We start from the raw sequence: 18,768 nt of genomic DNA on the forward strand, positions 1-18,768 counted from the left end.
ACGACAAAACCCGACACCAAAAGACACCTATGCACCCGGCTTCCCTGGGTGAGGTAACACGAGTACTATGGTGCTCCCGTGAGTCTTGACTCTCGAAGTGGCCTAGTCTAAAAGGGTTCCATCGTAGTTCACCTAGAAGTACCCTTAACTTTTAAAATTGTTTGCTCTCCATAGAAAGTCAATGGAAACCCGGGGCTATGTTTAGACACTGAACGCATCTCCGTGGGCCTCCTACATCCTAACCTTTGGTGGTTCTAGGCAGCCCCGACGATTCCACAGGTCCTAGGCCTGCTTTCTAACTCTCACGTGGCTCTTATACCACTATTTTAGTATATGGTTTGTGAGGCCCCTAGGGCATAACGTATACTGTGCAACTTATTGTATGCTAATTAAGTTCCTTGTATTGTACTTTTACCTCTGACCTCATAAAGAGTCCAGAGGGGTTGTGTTTAGAATAAATACATATATATTTGATATATGCCTTGTGTGGTGTGCTTTCATTTGATCATTCAAGAGATTATATTTGGTAAAACAACTTGCTTAACTCGTCTCCAAGACTTAGCCTGAAGGCTGCTCTCTACAGCTACCACTAGGATAGCTTTCTATAAGGTTGACTTTATAACCTACCATCAATAAGGGTCGTTTGGACTGGTGCAAGGTGCCCACTAGAATAGTGGACATCATATACCAGGCCAACTTCTCACAACATGTGTGGTGCATGCGTCTACAAAATTATGCAGGCGGCCTTATCAAAGGCTTTTGTATTTTTTACTTTAGCCACACTGCATTGGGTCACGGATGCTATGCAGCGTTGCTGAAAGCCATTGGCATATATAATTTGTCACAAAGGCTAGACCGATTGGCCTTGCCAATGCTCGTTAGAACATGTGAGCAAGAAGTGTAACCCTTTGTTGTGCCCGTCAAAGCTGACAGCACTACTAAAACATACTAAGGACCTCATTACCTAGTGGCCTGTTAAAATCCCTGCTATTGCACCACCCCGGAATTACTGTTACCCAGTTCCTGGTAATTCTAGGGGTGGCAATGATGGAGCAAGGATTCGAAGAAAAGAAACTTTCTCGATCAAACTCTATTTAACAAGTAGTAACAAATAGAAAAATTAATGAGAATTAATATACACACGACATTCACATACGGGGAAAAGGCTTACTGCTTACTTACATAACAAAGAATAATGTGCCACGTAACTGAAATACCGCTTGAAACCGAAAATGGCCTTGCGCGTGTGCTAACCCGTCCTGCGTAAATAACCACGTGATTAACCCGTGTGAGAGGAAAGGTCTCACACATGCGCAAGGAGTTGCTAACTGTAGGTCTCTAAGTACCGCATGCCTGGCATATGCTTGCCTGGATTTAAAAGAGCTGCCGCTGGTAATGCTTTTGCTTAGCGAAGAAGGAAATAGCATTGGATAGAGTAGATGGGGGAGGTAAACAGTGATAAAAACATATTTGAGAAATTAACATCTGTTTATTATTCTTTATGATTCTTTTTTCAATAGTGAACATTTTGGGCCTGATGTGCTAAGCCAAAAGAAAAGATGGCGGATGAAACGTAATGCATGTTGAGTCTGCGCACTAAAATCTGGGAATGACCTGCTGACTGGAACATTGACCTGCTGCCAAAGACGGATGCTTGGGAAAGTTCCTCAACTGAAGAAATTACATAAAAATTGTATCTATCTGCTTCGTGAACGCATGTGAAGGGAAGTGTTCTGGAAAATGTAATAAATTAAGTGGGAAGGGTTTAATAAACAAAGAATTCGTTGAGTATTTTGGGATGACCGCATGAGGTGATGACAACTCCCCTGCCCCGGCCCAATCACAGTTCATGATTCACAAATATTTGCAACCTTGAGGGTGGGACATGTAACATTAAAGGGTATAACTTGAGTGATTTAAGATTAGGATAGAGAGAACTGCTATGAAGAAACGTTGATGCTGAGCGAGGAGTGAGCGAGAATTGTTGTTGGGAAGAATAGGTTGAGAAGATCCAATACTTAAGACAGCCTGATTAGATTGAAGACCTGCAGAAGAATATTGAGGAGGGAGAGAGTTTAAGAGAGGGATGCGCTCCGGTGCGTCAGGTTCTAGAGAAGTGTAGTAAGTATAATCCTATCCTGCACCTGTCCGATAGTCTTTGTCTCCTGACTCTTAATTAGGTGACCTCCACCAATCCTTTTGGCCAGGGGTTGAGTGTCCTGTTACACCTTGGTAATTCAATTCAAATAATCTTTATTTCGATCATGAGAGATCATAAAAGATGTACAAATAAATGCCACCATTAAAATCATTATGAAATAAGCTATGTGTTTTAAAATACCCAAATCACGATTACAAACTAATTAAAATGAATAAATTTTGGTTTAAAAGCCAGGAGTTCATACAGCGTCAGAGTTCCTTATAATTCTTGCTCGTGATCTCCACATTGCTGTCAGAAATTTCGCCATTACGAACACAGTTGGAGCTGTTAAGTCTGTTTTGAGCACTCTGTAGGCTGGGGCATAAGTTCGAAAGCCCAGGTTCCTTAAATAGGGGACCAGCCAATAGCTCCTGATTCTGCTATAAGCTCTGCAAAAGAGGACCACGTGAAGGTCACCTTCCAGTTTGTAATTACATGCTGGGCAGTTCTCCGAGTCCAGGTTGCCGTCCCAAGATTTGGTAAGGGACCTCAGGGGAAGAGAACCGTACCTCCATTGCATAAAGATCTTCCTTGCAAACACTGGCGTCATACCGTCTAAGACGTACTCAAGGCTGTAGAAGTCTTTTGCCTTGATAAATGTATCGGTTAAGGATCCTTCCCGTATAGAACTCAGAGATTTCTGGAGCATGAAGCTGTAAAATAATTTGGAAAGTTCTTTTCTCGGGAGCCTTGCAGACATTACTTCCGGATTGGACCATAACTCTGGAACTCCGAGGGTCGTACACATGTCCCTGATGTACTTTAGCCATGGGATTTTAGCCACGTGGATTAGTCTGAGGAGGTCTTGCAATTCACTTCTATAGTGTACCAGATCCTGGCTGCTCCACAAGCGCCTCCAGTAAGTCAAGGGTTTAAGGCCCAGTTCCTCCGTAATTGGTCGTAGTGCCAAGTCCATTCTGAGTGGGAGAAGAGGAGTGCTCGGTGGGAGAGCAGCCAATTGTCTAATAAAGTTGTTTTCTGCAACTTGTATGGTCTGTAGCGGTGTGTGTCCCCATAACTCTGCCCCATAAGTGATGCCCCCCGGGCTTGGGCTTTATAGATGTGTATGGCAGGTGCCAGTGGGCGAAGAGGTGATTTTTGGGCGATTCTTGTAATGGCACCAGCCCTCTGAATTAATTTTGTGGTTGCTTTTGTTTTGTGTGGCAACCAGGTCAGGTTCTGGTTGAGGGTTATGCCGAGATATTCAATTTCATAGACTCTTTCTAGGATTGTAGATCCCAGGCGGGGATTTGGGCAGCTTTTGGGTTTATGATTAAGAATCATGAATTTAGTCTTGGAGGGGTTTATTTCTAATCCCTTTTCGTTGCAGAACCCCAAGAACCCCCTCAGGATTCTCTGTAGCCCCATTGGTGTTTTTGACAGCAGCAGGGTGTCGTCCGCGAACATAATCGCTGGCACCCTGCTACTGTTCAATTGTGGCGCGTCAATATTGGGGATCCTGCTCAAATGCTCTATCACCCCGTTCGTGAATAGGCAGAACAGGGTCGGCGCCAACACGCAGCCCTGCCTTACCCCTCTTCGGACAGGGAACCTATCTGTCAGCCTACCGCCCTTTCCATATCTTACACGGGCGTAATTGTCTGTGTGTAGCCTGATTAGGATCTGTAGGATATCTCCAGGGACACCCAGATCAGCCAACACCGCCCACAATTTAGCCCGAGGGACCAAATCGAAGGCGGCGCGGAGGTCCACGAAGACCGCATACAGTGACCCTCCTTCTAGATGTACCGTCTTCCAATACAAAATGTTCAATCTAAGTATTTGGTCGACTGTTGAGACTCCTTTTCTAAATCCCGCCTGGAGGGGGCTTAGAATTTCGGTCTCCTCCATCCAGCTTTGCAGCCTATCAAGAATTAATCTGCCGAACAGCTTCTGGGACACATCAATGAGGCTGATTGGGCGATAGTTGGCGGGGAGCAGGGGCGACCCCTTTTTAAATATCGGGACCACCTCCGCTCCCAGCCAAGTATCCGGTATTTTCATTCCCCCCAGCACTGCATTGAATAAGACCATGAAGTAGGGTGCCCAAATCCCAGGTTCCTGCCTGAAGAGGTCGCCTGGCACCCCATCCAAGCCCGGCGCCTTTCCAGAGGAGAGCCCTGCTATCGCCGCCCTAATGTCTTTTATGGTGAAGGGGTCAGAGGTGTATGTGTCAAGAGTAGTAGGTAATATTGGTTCTAACTCCTCATTCTCGGGGGAATATAGCTGCTGGAAGTGTTCTTGCCAGACATTTGCTGCAATGTTGGGCTCAATTGCCGTGGGAAGATGCCCACTTCCATGGTTGATTATTCTCCAGAATCTACAGGAGTCTCTTTTAGCTAGGGACTCCGATAGATTCTCCCAGTGCTGTGCATCCCACTCTATTTTAGCATTAGCTATAAGTGTTTTGTGAGCCCTCCTTTTAGAGCGGATCTCTTCCCTTGGGCCTCCTTCTTTTATGATGGATAGGAGGTCTCGTTTAGCCAGTCGACAGGTACTGTTGAACCAAGTGTTTTTGGTCGGTCCCTGGGTTCTAGGTCGTCTGGTACTAAAGAGATCAGCTTCAAGCTTCCTGATTAGGTGTTCGTGTACCTGTGCTAAATCCTTACTAGTATCTTTTAGGGAGTCTAGGTTCCATAGGTCAAAAGCCTCCTCGAGGATAGGGATAATTCCAGCGTAGAGGGATGCTAGCCTCTCTTCGCTAGAGGCAAGCTTTTCCCATCTTATCCTCCTCCTGTTGTTGTCCAGGAGGTGTCCCTCTCTCACTTCCTGCTCGCTTGACACATGCACCTCCGAGCAGGGGATGGCGTACTCTAATTCTAAAGCGTTGTGGTCGCTATCCTGCCTAGGTGTTATTTTGAAATCCACTACCCTTTTCCATACATGCATCTGTACCAGGAAGTAATCTAATCTGGATTCCCTCCCTACTTTGTTAAATGTACAATTGCTCGGGATATCTGACCTAGTGCGGCCGTTACAAGCTCTCAAACCGTAGGTGAGATTTAGTGTATTTATTTGAACGGCCAGTGGTGTCCATGCTCTAGGAGGGGGTGCTTCTGTCGAAGGAACCTGCCAACTTGAATCCTCCTCTAGGGAGGGTCCATCAAGTAGTCCAGGTAGTGGTTCGAAATGTGAATTAAAGTCCCCCCCTATAAGGTATGATATATCCCCTGGGATGGTTTCTAGGAGGCGAGACAATACCTCTATGGTTTTAGAGGTGGTAGCTATTGGAACTGGCCTGGAGTAGATATTTATAACTAGTAATTTAAAGGGACCCGGCCATTCAAGTAGGACGGTCAATATATCTTCCGACTCTACTATATATCGTGAAGCTAAGCAGCCTAAGTCGGAGGCCACCCAGGTTGCCAAGCCTCCAGATGGTCGGCCTCTCCCACCCCAGGTAGCAGGAATTGAGAATGTTTGGAAACCCCTAGAGGAGGTCTCGTCCCTAGCCCAAGTCTCTTGAAAGAGACAAGACGCTTTTTGGATGTATTAGCTCGGCCCATGAGTCCGAGTCTATTTTGTTGGCCAGGCCTGCCACATTCCAGGAAAGCAAATTTAAAGTTTGTGGGACAGTCTGCGTACGAGATTCATTGACCGTTTGACTTATGTGGGCTATTCGAGATACCATATCTTTATGCCCTTCAGCCATGGATGGGTCCTCCAGGATAATTCCCCTTTCTTTTCTCTGTTGGGGTGGGTCTAAATTCCTAGTAGTAGATGTCTCCTCCCTAGAGTTAGAGGTATCAAGGTTGCCTTCATCAAACCCTAGTGTTTGTCGGTATACACCTTCTTCAAAGGCCAGATGTCAGTCCACCATTTCAAGGCAGTCATATCGGTTAGACAGTGGTAGAAGTGGTGGCTGGTAGAATCTTGGAGGCCAAGGCTCTTCTCTATCAAATCCACCCATTCCCATTCCTCTTCTCTTTACAGTCTCCCACCCCTGGAAGTATATAGTCGGATGATCAGGGGGTCTTCGCATTTGGTTGAAGGGGGGTCTCCTCCTTCCCGGATTGCCCTCCCAATTTCCCTGTGAGTTCTGATGGTATCCTCTTCTCTGGTCATTGGTTGCATGTTCATTTGCTGGGTAAAAGAACGAAAGAGGAACTGGGTGAATAGTATTCCCCTCGTCCTCCAAAAAGGAACTACAAATAAATGAGACTGTTCCTGGTTCTTTAAAGCTCACCAGTATGCAGTCACCACTGATTGTTTTAGGTCTCTTACCTACCCACGAGACTCTTCTTACCATGCGAATATCGCTGGTCATACCTCTGGGAAGAGGTCTGTGTGTTGAAAGCCAATTGATTACTTTGTTTTTTAGTGACTCCCCTGTCTCATTTGTATCCGATTTTAGTTCGGGAGCCCCGGCTAGAATGACGGTATATGGAGCTACCTCAGGCGGGAGATTAACAGTAACTGTTCTTTGTGGTTTTGCCACTAAGTTATTAAGGTCTTGAGCATTTTGATTGATGGTCAAGGGAGGTTCGGGAGGACTTTTATGTTGCGTATTGAACTGCGTGTTATCGGTGACTGAAGATGATTGTTGTTGTGCAGTAGGAGGTTGCTTATTGGGGACACCTGGAGAAGTCACTGGCATAGATTATTTGACTTTATGGTTTGATGATTGATTACTATGTAATTTGGCGTTTTTAGCACCCAGTGAAGTTGTTACAGCCTCGGTATTTTTTACAAGTTTTGGAGGGTCGGGGTTCTTTTTATGTTTTGGATCAGTGTTAGAAAGTGTGGGGCCAGGCGCCCCAGGTTTCCAACCGTCCATAAACTGTAATGCGGTTTTCTCAATTTTGATTAACCTCGCTTCCATTTTGATCAGGCGGGCTTCTAGGGGGGTTAAGATTGACTTAAAGAGTTTCCCTATGTCTGCTAATGTTATATCCTCTTCAGCTAACTCAGGATTGTGTTCGATGGTGGGAGGTAGCAGATCAGTGAGAGTGTCACTAGATGGTTCCTGGGGAGGGTCAATCGATATCACGGGTGACATTCTATCCTGGGTAGTATGGTCTGTGCTGGGTGTATTGTATGCTGGCCCTACCTTCGCTTTTTTTCCCTTCCTTTCCTTATTACTCTGTTTCCCTATTTTCCTTTTTTGTATGGCACCCTCCCTTAAACCCCGATCTGCATTTAATGGCCCTGCTAGATTTGGGGTGTCAGTTGTTGAGGGGGGTTCTTCCCTTGGTGGTATAGGGGTTTGGGTGGTTAGATCAGTATCTTCTCCCATGTTTGTTGTATTTGGTGGTTGAGTAATTTGTGTCAGTGGCAATGAGAGAAGGCTCATATCCTCAAGATCACTTAGAATTCCCTCAGAGAGGTCTATGCTAGTGGTTTGCTGGGCCCCACCACAAGCACCAAGCTGTGAGCTATCTATATTCCGCCTATCCTCAGGAGTTTTTGCCATCGCTATAGCACCCATCGATGACCTCCTAACCCACTCTATTTCTTGCGAAATGCGTCTTTCTAGAAGAGTGATGTCATCTATCAAGAGGGATCCTGCCTTCAAAAAATAGTTATCGATTTTAGCTTGTGTAGGGGCAGTTGTCGTGGGTCCATTGACTGCCGAATTGGCTTTGCTCCTCGTCTCCATTTTACTCATAGTGAGCAATATGACTAGAGGACGCTAGAAATGGGGATATTCCTGATGTAAGTGGGATGGCCCAGTCCAGTCTCTAACGTTCTCGAACGGCCTCAAACGGCCCGCTCTTTGCCCGGTCTTCGCCCGCGCGCGTCCCGCGTTCGCGTCCCGCGTTCGCGTCTGGGGGCTGGTCTAAGTAGGAGGAGGTGGCGGGAAGAGGCACCAGGTGCGCGCGGTCTCCTGGCGCAAGCACCTCTGGTCCTCGCAGTCCCGCTCCCGGCGTCGGCAATACAGGCTCTCCCCACAGCGTCTCCCAAGTGTTCAAGCAGCCGAGCACACGGGCTCCCAGGCTGGTTTATTCAATTCAAAGGTTCTTGGAGCAGTGGCAGGATTGGAAACGACTAGCGAGCGGCTCCCGCGCAGCGGGGGCCGCGAGTCGTAATGAGCACTCAGGGAGGAGGTGGCGGGAAGAGGCACCAGGTGCGCGCGGTCTCCTGGCGCAAGCACCTCTGGTCCTCCCAGTCCCGCTCCCGGCGTCGGCAATACAGGCTCTCCCCACAGCGTCTCCCAAGTGTTCAAGCAGCCGAGCACACGGGCTCCCAGGCTGGTTTATTCAATTCAAAGGTTCTTGGAGCAGTGGCAGGATTGGAAACGACTAGCGAGCGGTACCCGCGCAGCGGGGGCCGCGATTCGTAATGAGCACTCAGGGAGGAGGTGGCGGGAAGAGGCACCAGGTGCGCGCGGTCTCCTGGCGCAAGCACCTCTGGTCCTCGCAGTCCCGCTCCCGGCGTCGGCAATACAGGCTCTCCCCACAGCGTCTCCCAAGTGTTCAAGCAGCCGAGCACACGGGCTCCCAGGCTGGTTTATTCAATTCAAAGGTTCTTGGAGCAGTGGCAGGATTGGAAACGACTAGTGAGCGGCACCCGCGCAGCGCGGGCCGTGAGTCGCAATGAGCACTCAGGGAGGAGGTGGCGGGAAGAGGCACCAGGTGCGCGCGGTCTCCTGGCGCAAGCACCTCTGGTCCTCGCAGTCCCGCTCCCGGCGTCGGCAATACAGGCTCTCCCCACAGCGTCTCCCAAGTGTTCAAGCAGCCGAGCACACAGGCTCCCAGGCTGGTTTATTCAATTCAAAGGTTCTTGGAGCAGTGGCAGGATTGGAAACGACTAGCGAGCGGCTCCCGCGCAGCGGGGGCCGCGAGTCGCAATGAGCACTCAGGGAGGAGGTGGCGGGAAGAGACACCAGGTGCGCGCGGTCTCCTGGCGCAAGCACCTCTGGTCCTCGCAGTCCCGCTCCCGGCGTCGGCAATACAGGCTCTCCCCACAGCATCTCCCAAGTGTTCAAGCAGCCGAGCACACGGGCTCCCAGGCTGGTTTATTCAATTCAAAGGTTCTTGGAGCAGTGGCAGGATTGGAAACGACTAGCGAGCGGCTCCCGCGCAGCGGGGGCCGCGAGTCGTAATGAGCACTCAGGGAGGAGGTGGCGGGAAGAGGCACCAGGTGCGCGCGGTCTCCTGGCGCAAGCACCTCTGGTCCTCCCAGTCCCGCTCCCGGCGTCGGCAATACAGGCTCTCCCCACAGCGTCTCCCAAGTGTTCAAGCAGCCGAGCACACGGGCTCCCAGGCTGGTTTATTCAATTCAAAGGTTCTTGGAGCAGTGGCAGGATTGGAAACGACTAGCGAGCGGCACCTCATTCTATCTTAAAATTTTGCATATTTTCTGCCAAGTATGTGTCTTTTGTCTCTTCCTCTATCACACCTAATGCGTTGAGATTGTTGGATGTATTTGTGATTTAAAATGTTATGTGATAAATGAATTTTCTCTCTCATGAAAGTTGATGGAGTTTGCACAGTGAATCTGTACAAATGAGCGTTCATTTTGATTGAGTTATTAGATAAAATGTATTGAATCTCACTCGGAGTCTGTAATCATTTTATTGAAAGTTATAAGATAGATTAATGAATTTGTTAATATCATCATCAACTACTCGACTAATGGTCCATTGATCAAGTGTTGATCTGTGAAGATTAGTTAGACATTGACTAATTCAGATAAAAGTGAAATAAAACTCGACCCCCAGCTTAACAGTCAGGAAATCTGAATGTGTATATGGGCCATATATATACGTGGATTGTGAAATATTTATCCTGGCCTTTCCCTGGATCAGCAAAATAACGAGAATTACAACAAGTGGGGAGAGAACATGCAGGAATGGGTGTTTCTGTGCCGGTCCAAGGATGTTTTAAGAAAAGTTTCAGAGGGAGTGAGAAAAACCAAAACAGAGAATTCTGGTGGGCCCGGTAGCTACCGTTACCAGACCCACTAGAACTTCTAATTGACGGAATTAGAAGACAGCTTATAGGAGAGGCAGCATTAAGCATAACAGTAATGTATAAGAACAGAGGACTCAAGTGAGGAGGGGGGATAGGATCCCGTCATGTATATTTTTTGTTTCAAGGAAGACGTGGTGACCTGGGGGGGGGGGGGAGAGAGAATGGGAGAATGCGTGTAGGAGAGTTTGGGATGTTAGGGGAACAGGTGTTGGTCAGTGGGGTGATGTATAATAAAAAAGTAGTTGATGTTTTCTTCACTTTTCACTTAATGTGTGCAGCTGTTGTCTACTCATTGTATTTTTTAAGACTTTGTCAAGATGTGAACTAAGAATAAACATGTGTGAGTAAACATTTTACAACCAGGGGCGGGCTGCGCTGTGTCGGGGAGGGGTTGAGTCCAACTTACCCCATTAATAAACTTTGCATTCTGGCACACTTCTTTTATGAACATTTGCAGATTTTTCAATTACATTCAAACACTTTACCAATCACAGTAAAATCTATTTTTCCATATCGACTTTATATGTCTGACAAATAGACCTAAAAATAACTATAGGTCACCTCAAATCTTACCTGTGAGTTGCCTTGTTGCTCTGGCTTAGCTAGCAGAGTTGAACCACTACAAAATCAGTTTACCTCCATATTGTCATTGGGAAACCCAGAAAGGCTGAATTCTCGCATTAAATAGTTATTGGTGGGGGGTCACTATGGAGTATACTGCCTGAAAATAATTCTGCATCCTTTGTATTGACCTACTACTTACTACACTGTAACGTAAATATATACTTATTCTTATTAATTCAATGTACTCTTACCTCCCAAGGTGCTTATGGGTGGAGTTACGAATAGTAAACATATACTTGCTTTACACCTTAATAGTTTGTCGATGTTGTGGCTGCACTAATATTGCAGGTCGATATTACCCAATTCGATGTATTCTCATACATTCCATGGCATTTTTTTAATAAGAGGTATAGCCCAAGTGTACCTTTTTGTGCGAAGCATCCATAAAATAATTACAAAAAATAGTCCTGTTAACCGCGTGCATCCGTTAATAACATTTTCAAAAATCATGTTGTTCCCTTTACAACTAAAATAAACACGTGCTTCCTTTCCCAATTACCAAGACAACAGGTGCTCCCTCGTCCCAACACATTCAAAAATCAGTCAGCAGTGATGTATTTTCCAGTCGCCCCAGAAAAAGTATTCTTTTTTTCCCATCATCATCACCTGTGCACGTTTCCATTCCCATTAAGTTCTAATACATTAATGCTTGCCCGTCTCCTCCAATAAGCACACGCTGCCTTCCTCGTCCTCCAATCAGCTCTGATTGAACCGTTTGCAATAACCTCAAAGAAGCACGTGCTTCCTTTTCAAGTGACATCCAATAAAGAGACGGACACAGATGGGACTACCCAGTAGAACCGCGGAATCTGTAGCCCTCATCCAGGCCTGCAGCAAGACATCTATTTATAGAGGTGGCGAGTGGAAGTCAGTATAGCTGCGAGGGGCGGAGCAAGAGAACTGAGGAGATGACTGATGTTTCTTTGATGATGGATGTGGCTGCCAACTGCACTGCCAAGAGCTCAATCACAGATTCCCCGAGGAGGTCTCCGGGGCGGGAGCGGTATAAACTGCCTAGTATGGGGGAAGGGGGATGGTGGACTTTCCAAGTTGCCCCTTTTCCATCCAGCATCGTGGACAATTCGTACTTGCAGTATAAAAGCCAACTTAGGCATCACAATTATTAATTAATTTAAAAATACAACTGTTCTATGGATTATTTCTAAGACTATTCGTATATCTGCTTGTGTTTCAAATTCGTAATTCCTAAATGGTAAGCGAACAGAAATGGAAACACTAGCAAAGATGCTCAGACCTCCACGGTGAAAATGTTCAGGGAGTGTCACATTAAACGTGACTATCAGTCAAAGACTTATCTCTCCATTTAAAACAATCACAAACAGGATGTGTCCACATTGTTGCTCGCTGGTGTGATTTACGTAGAGGCTATTCCTCAATCATAAAACCCACTGAAGCTGAATGTCAAATCTTATAGATTTAGGTTTGAAAAATGAAAAAAACCGTACTGCTTTTGCACCCCCACGATAATTCTGGGGTCAATGTCTTCATAAATTAACGCAGAGGGCTTTGATGTACATCGATTTTCTCTGGGGATGTGTCTCGTCTGTAGCATATCTTACCTAATTATGTGGCAGGGTTGACTACATTATGTGGCATATTATGCAGCATAATGTGGCACATTTTTTTTACATTATTACTTTATTATTTTGTCATTTTTATACACAGAAATACTGTCTGGGAAAAAATGTCACTTCATTAGTACCAGTTTAACAATCAAATATTGGAAAAAGCGACGGAAAGATGACCCATTAGCCTTTGCAAAGGGCCCTCCACTGTGCGCATACCCATCACTGCGACTTTAGTAACTTTTGATACGTGTGAGCTAGAAACTAAAAAATGTTTAACATCTACCGATTATGCAGTAGATGATTGATTATGTGGAAAATGCGGTAAATACATAATTATGCAAAAAAGTGCCGCAAAATCTCATGAATCCAGCGGCCCTGCCTAACCGCACATTTCTATAGTTTACCCACTGATCTTTTCTTAATTGGCCTGAATCTCATGCGTTTTAGAACGCCACAAAATTAATAAGTGCAAATGCACTTTAGTGTTCTGTTCTTAAGCAATAAATTAAACAAACAATAAATGAGTCCACATTGTTTTATTCACAACGGGACTGGATATACTGAATATATACAAGAACAAATCAAGAATGCAATTGGTTGTACAGTGCCCCGAGAGGAAGGGGAAGGTAAGTGCTCAGGTGAGGATAAAGTGATAGACAGAAATACGTGACAGTAAAATCAATATATTAAGGAGACTGTATTGCCAAATCATATACAGTGTAGTGGACCAAAGGTTCATCACAATTAGATTAAAGAGTCATACTTCACATATAACAATAAATGAAATAAATGTTGGAGTGAAGTTGATGGTGAAATGGATAATTGTCCACGTTTCGACCCTCAAATGCAGGGATTAGTTGTGCCCTTGCTGCGGGGTCTTCATCAGGACAGAGAGGGGGGGCAGGCAACCGTGAAACGTAGTTTGAAGGGCGCGGTAAATGGCCACCGTCTACTTGGATCCTGTCAAGAAGTTCATGCCGCGTGGTAAAAATCAATGTCGCCACGGGATGCTGTGAGCGGTTAGTGTGATATCAGAATGTTCCCGGTGATTGGGAAGACGCCCTTGGGACCGGTAATAATTCAGAAGTCCGGACAACTTGGAAAAGCCGACTGAATCGGACAAAGGACGCCGCGGTGGCGAGCTGCAGTTCCTGTTAGTTGATTCACTATGGAGACCGTCCGTCTCCATAGTGAATCGGCTTTTCCAAGTTGTCCGGACTTCTGAATTATTGCCGGTCCCAAGGGCGTCTTCCCAATCACTGGGAACATTCTGATATCGCACTAACCGCTCACAGCATCCCGTGGCGACATTGATTTTTACCACGCGGCATGAACTTCTTGACAGGATCCAAGTAGACGGTGGCCATTTACCGCGCCCTTCAAACTACGTTTCACGGTTGCCTGCCCCCCCTCTCTGTCCTGATGAAGACCCCGCAGCAAGGGCACAACTAATCCCTGCATTTGAGGGTCAAAACGTGGACAATTATCCATTTCACCATCAACTTCACTCCAACATTTATTTCATTTATTGTTATATGTGAAGTATGACTCTTTAATCTAATTGTGATGAACCTTTGGTCCACTACACTGTATATGATTCGGCAATACAGTCTCCTTAATATATTGATTTTACTGTCACGTATTTCTGTCTATCACTTTATCCTCACCTGAGCACTTACCTTCCCCTTCCTCTCGGGGCACTGTACAACCAATTGCATTCTTGATTTGTTCTTGTATATATTCAGTATATCCAGTCCCGTTGTGAATAAAACAATGTGGACTCATTTATTGTTTGTTTAATTTATTGTTAGAAATTATACACATTACTTTACACTTAAGCTGGGACCCCTTCCTCTCAGTACTTATTGAACCCAGGTCCCAGTGACCATGTTTGGGTAAACCCTCCTTTTATACTCTGTTCTTAAGCAAGCACAAATTCAAACCTGTGAAATTTATGCGTGCGAGTACCATTGGAAAAACGGAACTGAAACCGATTCCTAGGAGTGGGCCAAGACTTTTTGGGTAATGTCTAAATAGTTAGACATAGCGTGCCAACGTGAGAGTTAAATCTATGAAAGCACACATTTCTGGCTTTCTCTCAAGAGTTTTGTAAATCTGAGTTTGGGTATTTGTATTTGCTTGGTGTTAGTTACTTCTCCAGCTTCAAGATTCACAAAACGTGCCAGCTACTTGGCACTGTCATGTTTTATTAATAATAATAAAAGAAAAAATACCAAATATGTGTAGAGCTTAAATATCTGTACCACACTTAAATCCTTATGAACAATAAATGCACAGCATTTAGAATGTGTATGGCACACAGTAGCTAGTAAATGTACAGCACAAAGTGCATGTTCATCATGTTCTGACTAATACTACATGTACTGAACTGAATAAAAATAACTGCATAGCTGCATGTTCATATAGTTTGTATAATTGGCATACAGGTTGTATAATAGGAAGATAGTACCAGGTACACATGGCAAGTATACAGTAGAAGCTACATTGACTGTACAGTGTGGTGTATACTATACAGTGTGTCATACAGATACATCACGTCATTAATATCGAAAAACAAAGGAAAGCATTCAGTGGTTTATGAGTAATACGATTATAGTATAAAGTAAAAGATCACTATACAAAAGAGAACGCACAGAACTGCTTTATAAATAAGTATCACGCCAAATGCAAACACAATCCTTTCAATATTACAGTCCAGCTTAGAGAAGACATCCTTAACTATACAACTCATAACCAAGTCACTAAATACATCCATGCCTTTATAAACAATAACTGTGCAATTCTGAGTGCCCCTTAAATGCTTTAGAATAGAATATGCGACGAACAATGTAAAATAAGACCCTTCCATCTCTAGATAAATGAAAAAGTGACAGCCGTATAGCATCAAGTATATAAGCTTCGCATGATAAATAAATGCACAGGATCAGCACACACTGTGTAAATAAGTGACGTCATGTTATAGTCCATAGCCTATATTGCATGTACTGTGCAATGCGCTAGACGCTGGCCGTGCCAAAAATATAGTGAGTGTACATTACTCTATGATTAATAAGTGTACATCCAGTATTGCACAAATGTATTTGCTCAGTACCGAATGTACAGAGCCGAATACATGAACATCGTTTTACCCATTGTAATTTTGCAAGAAAAAGTACAAACGAACTGCATTTTTAAATTACTATACAGTATAAAGTACGTGCACATAAATGAGTACACAGGAACTAACTGTAAGGAGCTGAGTAGACACACAACACGTTGTGACAAACTGTGATGCGCACCAGATATATACAACAGATTATACATATCTACACATAATCGTACGCACATCACTAGTTGTACTGCATCGCATACATGCAGAGTGTTAACCGAATGAAACCCTTCGTTCCAGTGTAAATGCATTTGAATTAACAACACTACAACTCCTTGAGTGGCTTAACCACCGTAAGCATACCCTTCCAATGTACCTGCTGCAGCCTTCTGTACCCATGCACTGCCCACCCCCTTTACCTTTGCAGTCCCTGCAGACATGCTGCCTTCTCTTCGCCGACAGCAGCCGATGCCCGTAGGGCATGTCCCTGGCGAGGAGCGTTGTGTTCGCACCTCCGGGACTCTTTCCCCCTTTCCTGTGCGTGGAGCAGAGGGTGAGCTTTCGGGGTCCCCCTCGGTCTCCAGCAGAGCTTGAGAGTGAGGACTGAGAACAGCAACAAACCCGACCAGGAAGTGAGGGAGGAGGAGGCGGAAAGCGTAGCCGCCGCGATGCATTGTGGGAAGGGGCAGGCTGTCTTTGGGGCTGACAGGTTGGTGTTTTGGAAAAGGGCGAAGCGTGAAGTTTGAGAGCAGTACCGGAGAAAGGGCGCGAGGCGATACCGAGGAATAGTGCAAATAGGCCGGTCGGAGGCACCATAAAACAGCGTTCTTCGGGTGAAGTGCGGAAACCAGAGGATTTACGTGTGGTTGCTGTCAATACAGATGTTTTGGCTTTTGTCTCTAAAGTTCTCAATTTTGTTGTCACCTTGACCACTTGCAACATGAACCAAAACAGCTGGAGAGGAAAGGGCGGGGCTGTGGTAATGCCACTAGAGATATCAGTGAGGGTACTGCCTACATCTTGTGTTGGCTAGCACGTCACATTCAACGTGAACTTTGACTAACTTGTGCTTCAAATATGTGTTTGCCTTTTCTATTTCTTTTTCGTAGTGCTTGCCTGTGACAGTGATGAAATTCAAATAAACGTTCCTGACATGAGTGAAACTACTAGATCTCTCTTTTCCAACTTCACACCATGGATTGTACTATACATTTGACCTTGCAGACCGGTGCAAACCCAGAAACCATAACTAAATATCTGTCATTGTCAAAAGGTCTGCTTTAAGGTGTGTATCACTTCATCCTTTAAACTTATCTTGCCATGCCATAGCTATTGCCCCGCTATACAAATTTAATACTTAAAACGTTCCCCACCTAACAACTCATCGTTAATACTTTTCAAGAACTGTTACTCCCAATGACCTTCACCCAGCATCCCTGATAACTCAACTCCATGGCCAGCATCCTTTCAAACAGCTTCTGTTTTCATTGTTAAGAGCAACATCAAAACTCCTCCACACCCTACACCCTTCCCTCCGCCTAGCTAATCCACCCGCCCAGCAGCGTAACCTGCTACTCAGAAGAAATCTCCTGGGAGGACTTTTTGTGCCATACCAAACTAAAACCAAAACTGTTACCCTAATAACGTTGCCAACATGTCCCTCAATTCATGCCCATAAAGGAGAAGTGTACTCCATTGCCCATAAAAAATTGCAACTCTTCAAACGAAAAGTCTATCTGAATAACCTTTTCTATATATTCTCAGCCCTACACAAGTGTCTCACCTTATTCAATTTCTTCTAGCTTTGTCAACAATAGCAGTTTTCAGTGTCCCTCTCCATAAAGTTTGTGGGATTAACTTTGTCCAAAGTACACGCGTTCCTACCCAAAGACGCAGTTCTCTCAGATCTCGATATCAGTGCTATGCTCTACAATTGAGCAATGTTATTCTTATTTAAGTGTATATAAAACACATGGAGACAGCCTCTGTCCTGAATTAGCTAGCATCACTAGCATCAGCAGCAACTCCCCTATTACATCCCGCCTCTTTACACCACCTTTGTTCTGCACTCTCGTTTTTATTAAAACCAAGTTATTTTGCAAATTGTCTCTGCTGCCCATTTTGCGAACAAATGTCCACACTTGCCATGACGGTAACAGCACCTAAAATACCAGCAAAAAAGTCATGTTAACACAAGTATACATTATCCAACAACCGTACCTAATGATAATCCAAACTCCATCTCACAATTTCCAACTTCTGAACAACCTTTCACCCTTTCTTATGTTAGCACACCTATTTTAAATGAATGTGTTGGAAACGAATTTGCGGGTAGATCCAGAAAAGTCTAAGCCCGTCACCACACCCAACAGTTTAAAATCAATAATTTGACCCATCCTTGTTTGTAAATTCTTATCCCAACACCCAAACCAACTGCCAATCAGTCACACCTCTTTGATACCGGACAAACTTAAGTTGCTTGTAACGACATAACTACACCCACTTCCCACGCCCTCTGTGGTCATTTTGCAACTTCGGTGAACAAAAGTCGGAACAATCACCTTTATGTGTCGTGTCTGAATGTAGCAAACACTATCTACCTGAAACCCCCAACAACTCTAACGCTCTACAGGGTCCAAAACAACCATAACATAGATTCCCTTTAATTAAATCACAACATCTGTAAGGAGCTAGTAGTGGTTGTCTCAAATACATTGTGATTGGTCTCCTAACTCTATTGGGTCCTCTAAATTCCCTCGTACATCTCTAATATACTTTTACACATTTCCCCAGTGGAGGGTTCCTATGCTAGAAAAACCCTCTTGCATTTCTGCAATCTCATAATAAAAGTCGCCACATCATCTCTTTGCCTTTTGACCTCCCCAGCATCAAGCTACCTTTGCCTCGCTTCCACAGCAAAAAACTCCAAACACTCCTAGTCGACTGTGCCAAAGAACCTCCTATTCGCAGGATCACTCTCACGTCTTCCACATCTCCTCAGGCATTTCCATCTTGTTCAGATCTGCGTTTGGTGCAAGCCCACAGAATTTCCTTCACTGCGAATGGTATAATGCATCTACAGTTTCATTGGCAACTCCTAGGATGTAACCCACATGATGATAAAGTGGCGGTACAGATCGACAACTGACGGGAATATTTCCACCTACCCTTGGGTCTGATTTTCCCAGTCATCACATGTTTTTTTGTTTTTTTGATTTGTAACATTCCACGTGGTGCTATTCGATCTTTATAGTTTTGCCATGGGCTTTTGATGAATGGAGCTGTTGCTTTTTCCTTTTCCTTTCTTCTCTTTTAGTGTCTGACTCCTAG

General features: G+C 44.9%; 1 protein-coding gene across 8 annotated transcripts in view; it reads right to left on the reverse strand.

Annotated features, from left to right (window-relative positions):
• The window catches only part of LOC144783823 (uncharacterized), a 982,913-nt gene extending 966,847 nt beyond the window's left edge, over window positions 1-16,066 (reverse strand). For 7 of the 8 annotated variants that reach the window (XR_013601608.1, XR_013601607.1, XM_078662569.1 and 4 more), the window contains exon 1: window positions 15,858-16,066. The gene's annotated coding sequence lies outside the window, so the exon portion shown is untranslated. The remainder of the gene's footprint in view (window positions 1-15,857) is intronic. The other variant, XM_078662573.1, reaches the window with a different exon arrangement.
• Window positions 16,067-18,768: the final 2,702 nt, after the last annotated feature.

This window comes from Lissotriton helveticus, chromosome 10 (assembly GCF_964261635.1).
Source record: "Lissotriton helveticus chromosome 10, aLisHel1.1, whole genome shotgun sequence".
In the NCBI taxonomy this organism is placed as follows: domain Eukaryota; kingdom Metazoa; phylum Chordata; class Amphibia; order Caudata; family Salamandridae; genus Lissotriton; species Lissotriton helveticus.